General features: G+C 58.4%; 1 long non-coding RNA gene across 1 annotated transcript; it reads right to left on the bottom strand.

Moving 5' to 3' along the window:
* Nucleotides 1–2,454: 2,454 nt before the first annotated feature.
* LOC122225272 lies at nucleotides 2,455–5,129 on the bottom strand. Its single transcript, XR_006205184.1, has 2 exons — nucleotides 4,841–5,129; nucleotides 2,455–2,973 (listed from the first exon to the last, which is right to left on the bottom strand). It is a non-coding gene; the product is annotated as an uncharacterized LOC122225272 (long non-coding RNA).
* Between the last annotated feature and the right edge of the window lie 3,615 nt (nucleotides 5,130–8,744).

The raw sequence follows: 8,744 nt of genomic DNA, 5'->3' as shown, positions 1-8,744 counted from the left end.
AGGAAGGGGGTACAGCGATGTGAGCGCCACGGTGGGGCACGTCGCTCTACGGGGAGCTGGCCGCGACCTTCCACATAGGGTTGCCGGACCCAGTCCAATTAAATACTGAAGGATTCACACCAAAAAATGTCTGTTTTTGGTTTAGAATCATTGAACTCGGACCTTCATTTTCTGACAGCGACGAGATTGTTCGTGGCAATCAAACCTTGTTACCGAGTCGGCGCAGTTCACAAGGCGCTGGGGGCTCCGCGCTCTGCCCTGGCGTTTACTGACCATCAAGGAGGGGCTGATGCCCGATTTCATTCTGCCAGAACGTTTCCGTGGCCGGTCATTGATTTTGAGCTATTTTTCCCCCAACAACGCTGACTGTTATCCTGCTTAGAGGTCAACTGTCCCCTGGTTTGCACTGTAATTTGTACGTGGAGAAAGTCATAGTGACACCCCGGATAGTACTGAAGTGAGGTTATTGACAATAACCCCAACACTCTTGTGCACGCTGGAAAACAGACCTCTGATCGACAACAGCAACAGCAAACACTTCCCATTTGTATGAACATTTCACGTTTTCACAGAGGTTTGTTTCGTGGGTACAGCCACGTGGCTTTGAAGGTGCGGACGGGAGGAAGTTGGTGACCCCTAGAGATTTCAGCGGGACGCAGACCCCAGCGTCTCCGCCCCCAAGAGTCCCAAGGGCACACGCCCGGCGTCTGACGCGGATTCTGAACCGTCATTGTTTCCTTAACCTAAGCCTCCTCGTGCAGGCGTTTCGGACCTGACTCTTCTGAGGCGTGGACGTGACTGTTACTCAGCAGGTCTGTGACCCGCCTCTCAGCTGCTGTGCCCGGCACACGCTTTCCCGCCTCAGTCTATCTGGACTTGGCCCTGCGGCTGCTGGTGCCCACTGAGTGAGGGGAGCCGGTGCTGGGTTTGGGGGTAACTTGTCACCCGGCATCGTCATGGCAGCCCCTGACTGATGCACTCACACTGGCCTCGCTAGGTCTCTGGCCAGATCTGCTGTGGGGTTCTCTCCATGGGCTGACGGAGAACCTTCCGTGGAGACACCACCCGTGGTGGGGAGACGCCCAGCCGCACCGTGAAGCCCTGGGGCATCGGTCCGCGAGGGGCGGCGGGTCTGTTCACCCGGGACCGGAGCGTGCATGTCCCTCCCACGGGAGTGGGGCGGCCGTGAGGCTGTGGCTGTGGTGTTCTGTGCATGTGGAAATCCAGCTGGCGGGAACTGAAGACGCCCAGGCCACGGGGTGCCCCTCCCAGGTCGTGGCCCTGATCTCGGGGGCCGGGAAGGGCTTCAGCCTTACGTGGGATGAGGGAGAAGTCCTCACCCCTGCCAGCGCGGAGGGAAGTTAGGGGTGTCGTCTCCTCAGCAGGTGCTCGGCCGCAGACAGCCCTGCCCTGTTCAACCCGTGAGCCCAGGGCACCCTCACCGTCCCCGGACTCGGCTGAGAGTCCTGCTTGGTCTTTGCGACAGTAACGACGACAGGTTATTATTAATGCGGCTCTGTCGCTGTCGATCTGGCTCAGTCCGGAACGTTTGCTAAGCCCGTGGCAGGAGCTGGGTGACGCTCACATTGTACACATATTTCCGACTTAGAATGTTCTCACAGCATCTCTTAGGACACACAGAATGGCTCAAATATGAGTCATCTGTTCATCAGTTTATGAAAGAGGTCTATAAACAGTGCTCCCAAACTTGCCTATTCAGAAAGAGTTGGGTCACATAGAGAAGTGAAGGTCCACCTCTGCCCTTTCTCAACAGGTGGGGTTGGTCAATGCCGTGGTGGGCCTTCACATGGCAGGGCACAAAGACACGTCCGGGCGGTCCTGGCCACGAGACACGGGCGACACGGACCCGAGGGGCCTGACTCCTTAGCCTCCTCCACAGCTAACCCTCTGTCTGTGTCCCACTGATTCTGTTCTAAGGCCCTGCACCCTCTGTCCACTCGCTGACCCCGGGCCCCGGTGACGTGTGGAGGCCAACGGGGGTGTCTCCACTGGGGGTTTGGTCGACGTGTGTGTGTCAAGATCTTCCGGAAACTTCCCTAGAAAAGAGGGAACTACCATGCAGCAGGTTTTAAAAATGTTAGGGCTTGACCTCAAGACGATTAATTCAACAAAGTGGGTCCCAAACTATCTTCAAAGAGGGTGCAGCGTTTTACTTAAATGAGGAAAATCTAACGGTCTGGAAAACAGAAGTTGTCAAAGACCGTTGCAAAGTGTTTGGGCCCAGCATGTAAAGGTAGCAAAGGGGCCCCAGGTGCTCAGGGAAGATCCCCCCCAGATGTTCAGGAAAGACCCCCCCAAGTGCTCGGGGAAAACCTTCCAGTGTTTGGGGAGACCCTCAGGTGCTTGGAGAAGCCCCCCCACCCCCCCCGGCTGTTCAGGGAAGATTCTTCCCGAAGGTCATGAGGTCTCTGTGAAGAGTGGACCGGTACATTATCAGGTTGGCTGTCATGTTTCAAGTTTTCCACGTGGTTTGTCATTTAAGAGGAAAATGCCACCCGGGAGGCCGTGGGCTTCCAGTCTCCAGAAGGATGTGGCAGCTCGCAGACAGGCTGTCACCTTTGCTCAGATAAGGGGATTGCCGCCCACGAATCCCCACAGCGTCCCAGGGAGACAGACGCGGCCGCCGCGGGACGTGAGGCCGCTGTGCGTGGAGACGCCTGCACGGGGAGGAAGAGGCAGCGGGAGCCATCCTGCTGGGCCCAGGCTGCTCGCTCGCGGCACCTGCTTTGCTTAGGCAGGTGCAGGAACCCCCCAAAGACAGGTACGGGGATCCTGGGGAAGATGGGACCGAGACGGCAAGGTCCACGCTTACTCTGACTCCAGAGTAGTTCCCGGGATGCTTAACGACTCTGACAGAAGCACGTCCGCGTGTGCTGATACGGCTGGGCGGTGACTGTGTGTGGAGAATGAGATCAAAGGCCGAGAACAGCGCAGCTCCTGGTGAACCTGACTCTGGCATAGCAGATAAAAAAATAAATAAAAAGCCCTAAAATAACAGGTCTAGGAAATAATGAGGAAGCCGCACCGCTCGAGAAGGTGTGTGACTGGACCCCTGAGGGGCCCTCGAGGCTGACAAGAAGGGGCAGCACGTCGATGCTCTAAGAGGAAACTGAGTGAAGCGTCCCTCTTTCCTTCCTTCTTTCCTTCCTTCCTTCCTTCCTTCCTTCCTTCCTTCCTCCCCTCCTCATCCATTCACCCGCGAGCCCCCACCTGCCTGGTGCTGGCTTCGGGGCACACACATTGGTCCCGTGGCTTCCGGTGTTGACGGAGCACCCTCCACGGGGGCAGGGGGGTGGCTCGGGCAGGGGTTTGGACATAGACAAGTGTAAAATATTTGACTTTGATGGACGTCAAGGACAAAAATCTGCAGGAATAGTGGTCTGGAGGGCGAGGGAGACCCTCTTGGACGTGTGTGCATGGGGCGGCTGTCCCTCTGGCTCGCAGATCTGCGCAGGTGACAGGAGGGAGGGGACATGGGGGTCCCTGCACGGGCGTGGGAGGGCTTGGTGCAACGACCCCGAAGGGGCGAGGACGGGCGGGGGCAGAGAGGAGGGCGTGTGTTTTTCCGGCTGGGAGGAGAGGCTCCCGGACCGTGGCTTGCTCTGTGCTCCGTGGCGGGGTCTGGTCTAAGAGCGCCACGGCTGTGATGTCCCCAGTCCCAGCAGCCACAGTAACCACAGTAACCTGCCAGTTTCCTAACACTTTGTTTTTAGACTCCGTGACGGCGTGGCTTTTCGAAAAGTGGCAAACTCCTAGAGTGCTGTTCAGATTTGCACTTTTTTTCACAGAAGAGGTTTGAAAACATGCAACGAAAGCCCCGGAAAGGCTCACGCCATTCTGGTTTCGCTTATGTTATGCAGGAGAAATTTTATTCCGAGGGGATGTTGATGGGCCTACTAATGGATCGTGCAGCCATAAGAGTGTGTGAGGATGTTCATCACAGCGTTGTTTATAATAAAGGAAATTAGGAACAACCCAAGTATCACATCAGACCCGTTCGCAAACGCCCGATTCGCGACGTGGAATTCAGGGAGTCTCATAAAGTGGAAAGTACGCCTGCTTGTAAAGACGGGACACAATTTAAGAAACGACGTATAATAAATAGAGCTAATGAGAACGGAAACATCCCTGCTGGAAATTACAGCGGTGTTTTATGTTGTTGCGGGAGAGGGAACGGGAAGACAGTGACGCCGGACCACATCCGCCCGCGGAACTGCCGTCGGCCCGAACGGTCAGCGCTGGCCAGTGACGGCAGCTGCCCGGGGCTGTGGCCCTGCTCCCAGCTCGGGACCCACCAGAGGAAGCCCCAAATGCATTCATCTTATGGGACACCTGCTTCCTGTGAGGGCCCGGCCAGCAGGATCATCAGGGTGGCCCCAGCCGTCCTCCCCTGGCCATCCTCATACTCCCCCAGCCACCCCCGTGCTCCCTCAGTTGTTCCCGTGCTCCCTAGCCGTCCCCGTGCTCCCCGGCTGTCCCTGTACTCTGCCAGCTGTCCCCGTGCTCCGCGGCTGTCCCCCTGCTCCCCCAGCCGTCCCCGTGCCCCCCACATCCCAGCATGGAGCTCTCAGATCTCAGCTTGCACAGTGAGGTGGCTGACCCCCTCAGCACCATAAGCCTGAGTGCAAGTCTGTTTCTTCTCACCTGGTGGCCCCTGTTTTCTTCCCGGAGGCCCCTCTGGGATGCGGTCTGCTCTGTGCCCACGAGGGGGGTCAGCACCAGCCCCCACCCCCATCCTTGTGCTGAGCGCCTCGGCTGTGTGTGTTTGGTGTCCCTGATGGGATGACGCTGTTCCTCCTCAGGCCGTGTGCTGCTGTACCTGTGAACTCTGCACCGTGCGGTTGTACGAGGGGACCGTGGGGCAGGTCACGGGGGCACGGTGTATGCTCCAGCTGGCCCCGCTGACGGGAGGGGTGCCGGCCGCTTTGTCCTCTGCTGGGCGTTGTGTCCTGAGAGCCTGGCTTGGGTCCTGAGACTGCGCTCTGCCTGCCGAGGCCAGCTGGGGGCCCGACACACAGGTGCACGAGCTTCACGCCCCTTCCTGTGGCCGCCCCGCTTCCCTGCACCTGGAAGTCGGAACCAGATCCTGCACCCGTGTCTAGCAGGGACCCGCCCTGTGACCCGCACCCCGCCCTGTGACCTGCCTCCCTCCCTGTGACCCACACCCCGCCCTGTGACCCGCCCCCCTCCCTGTGACCCGCCCCGCCCTGTGACCTGTCCCCCGCCCTGTGACCCGCCCCCCACCCTGTGACCCGCCCCCCTCCCTGTGACCCGCCCCCCTCCCTGTGGCCCACCCCCTGCCCTGTCTCTGTAGGACACACCTCTTCCAAGGACAGAAGGGGGGACGTGGTTTCTCAGGCTCCGTGGGCAGCCACACTTCCAGCAATTCAGATGCCTGTGGACAAAATCTGACTTAGAAATGGCTTCACTACAAACGTCTTTGGCCAAAGGTGATACGTGACTTCATGACATAAACACTAATCTCCCTAAACCCCTCCCACTCTCTCTCCCTGGGCCTCCTCCATCCCTCCCTCATCCCCCTTGCCCAGACCCCCTTCCTCGTGCCCAGGGGCCCTCCTAAGACCCCCAGATGCCTCCAAGGCCCCATCCCTCCCATGTGGCACGCGTGCGGGCGGCTGTGGAACTCAAACCTGGGGCCTGAGCCGAGGTGAGAGAGAGAGAAAAAGAAAAACCAAGACCGTGGAAAATACCTCCTCAGATCAACGAGGCGATTTTCTGTAAACACGAGAGTCAGTCTCATCCGCCCTCGGTAGTTCCGGAAGCTTCCGCCTTGAGCAGCCTCCTCCTGGTGGGACGCGTGCCTCGTGGGTGGTGTTTCAATAAGCAGTGATGTGTCCCGTCTCCCAGCCCCCACCTGCCCGCAGCTGTCGGGGCCTGGCTCTGGGACACAGTCCCAGTGGTGCCCCAGGGGTCACTGAACCCCCACCTGCTCCCCGGGTCCCGCGGAGGGAGAAACATGACACGGCTGTGCAGTGGACAGTGGGTTCATGTTCTGCAAGCTCAGGTAGGACGGCGGCGTCTTCCTCACTGTTCTGCCTTCCACACCGTGGTGGCTGTGGTGTCCGTGGTGGCCGTGGTGGCCGTGGTCTCGGCTGTGGCTTTGCAAGATGGCACCCGCCGGGGGGAACTGGGTACGTGGTCTCTCCATATTGTTTTCTGTGGCTGCATGTGAATCTACCCGTGTTCAATCTTGGAATTAAAACAATAAACATAACTTCGCTTCCCTGCTATTTAACCCAAATCTGTTCGTGATTGTGCTGTGAGCTAATTCCTAAGCCAAGGCTGAACTGAGGGCACATCGTTCTCTTTAATTCCATCCGAGCAAACGGGCTGGAGCCCACGGGGTGTCCCGCATTTACAGGGGAAAGTCACAGAGCGGTTCTTGAACAAAACCCCGAGGGCCTCCGTCTCCTCGGGGCCTCCTGCGCCCTTGATGTGGGACATTTCCGTCCGTCCCGGTATCTCCCGGGTCTGAAGTGCTTCAGGCAGGACCGTCGACACCTACAGAGTGACCATCCATTCCCTGCAAGTCACAGACAAGGGGGCCTTCTTGTCTCCCCTGTGTCCGAGCTCATGTTCAACTGGTCAAGAACACAGGAGACTCTTCCCTGAAACCTCTTGGGCTCGAGCCTTCTCATGGGCTCCCACCTTCCGCTGGGGTTCAAATGCCCCGGCTCCACCTGGCCGGCCTCCCTCGGGCTTCCCACTTGCCCCTGGGCCTCTGTACCTGCTCTTCATGCACAGACCAGACCACGCCGTCACTCCCTCCTCTCCCGCGGCCACCCCCAGCCTGGCCCTCTGCCCCAGAAGGGGGCGGGAGGCCAGTCGGCTCTCCTTCAATGTCTTCATCCTTCTGGCACGTTCTGTAGGTTTTAAAATATTCTCAGTGTCTGCGTCTCCCCAACAAGACTGCAAGTTGAGTGAAAGCAGGACACTGGCTCTGTTCGGGGTGTTTGCTGAGGGTTCCGCACACAGAAGCGTGTTGGACACGTAGGGAGCCGCGCGTGAGCTGAATGGATGAGTGAGTGAGTGAGTGCCGGGCTCCGGCAGTCCCTCTGCGGGGTCTCCCAAGTCCCTGTCGGAAAGGCCTGAGCAGCGGTTCCCTGGCAAGTCACGGCCAGGCTGATGGCAGGTGGCGGGTGAGGTGGGGAGGCCAGACCTCCGAGCCCCTGGGCCGGTCTGTCGCTCGCGGCCCGTGATTGCGCGTGGGTGTTTCCGAGGTCTGTCATCCATTCTCGTAAGTGTCACTTTGCTCTGTGCTTTTCCGGGACCCGGTGCTGTGTTCCCGGAGCAGCATCTGGGGCTTCAGAGAGGATTCCTGTGCATTTGCTCTAGCACACTCCTGGATTACCCCTGACGCTGTCTTCACGGAGTGAGTTGTTAATAGCGGTGAAAAACTGTTATCCTGACGATCTCTTCCTGCACCCGCGCGAAGGCTTGCAGCCGTGTCCTCACCGAGGTGAGCACGTGCCTCCGCAGCGTAACACACGGTGCAAGTCCTGGGGGGCTGGCAGGGCCACTGTGGACGCTCGCGTCACGTGGCACGGGCACGTGGTATTGTGCACGAGTCACTGACAATCCACTGAAGAACATTACGGATTTTCAGTGACATTTAAAATAGTCACAGGCTGCTGGCTCTGAGCGAGGGCAGAAACTACGCCCGTCTTGTCTTTGCTGTGTCCACTGCCCAGTGCTCAGTGCCTGGCAAATGCTCAGTTAATATTCCCTGAGAGCATGAAATAAAGACCTTTCCACGCGGGCCGGAGAATTGAGAGACGGGGGAGGGGGGCTCACGTTGCAGAATCGGGTGAAATCAGGACCTCCAGTTCCCTGAGTCTCTGTGTGCGACTGGGTATCTCCAGGGCTCCGCGGGCTGGGCGGGTGCTCCCGAGACGTGATCCCTGCGCCGTGACCACCCTCCAGGCCCCGAGCGCTCTCACTCCTCGAGGGACAGCAGGCTGTGCCCCAAGTCTCTCCAAGCAGACCCCGACTCTGGGACCTCGTACCAGGCCGTTGAGACAGGCTTTCCACGGGCCGATAGCTCAAATGCTCACACGCACGAAGGGAGGTGATATTACCCTTTGCTCTATGATTCGAGTCAGGGCTAATTTTATCCCCTCGAGCGCCAGGATACTTGGAATTTTTCATGACAAAGTAATGACTTCCAGGAATGAAATAAACCCTACACGCATTTTCACAGGAAATGGATCATTTCTGGAAAATAATTAAAATGAATCAGATGAAGCCTTTTCTAGCGCTGCCCTGAGATAGAGTAACCTCGGGGAGCCGGGCTTGGGGCTGGGCAACAGCCACGCACACTGTTGGTAAACTCTCGGGTGCCGGGAACGCAGGATTTCCACGTTGCCCTAGTTGCCTGCATCTCCTTTGTTTTGAAACCAGGGGTGAACAGACCCCAGAAAGGTGAGCCCCTGAAATTGGGTGCAAACAGAGACGACTCACCGAAAAGAACAGCTCTTTTCTCAAAACTTGTTGGAAATGCTGGAAAACATGTGACTCCTTCCCAAGAAATGATGGCAGGCTCCCCGCCCGAGCCGCCCGTTCTGGGGATGCGCTTGGGGTGCACAGTGCTCCTGGAGCCCCTGCAGATGAAGCGGATGATGGGACAGAGCGAAACTCGGGTGCAGCTCCCAGTTTAAGATGGTGTCGGCTAAACGGCCCCCCGCAGCCGCTCCTGGAGGACC

Source organism: Panthera leo, chromosome B4, assembly GCF_018350215.1.
Source record: "Panthera leo isolate Ple1 chromosome B4, P.leo_Ple1_pat1.1, whole genome shotgun sequence".
In the NCBI taxonomy this organism is placed as follows: domain Eukaryota; kingdom Metazoa; phylum Chordata; class Mammalia; order Carnivora; family Felidae; genus Panthera; species Panthera leo.
Note: the sequence above shows the minus strand (reverse complement) of the source record. Positions and strands in the feature narration are given on the sequence as shown.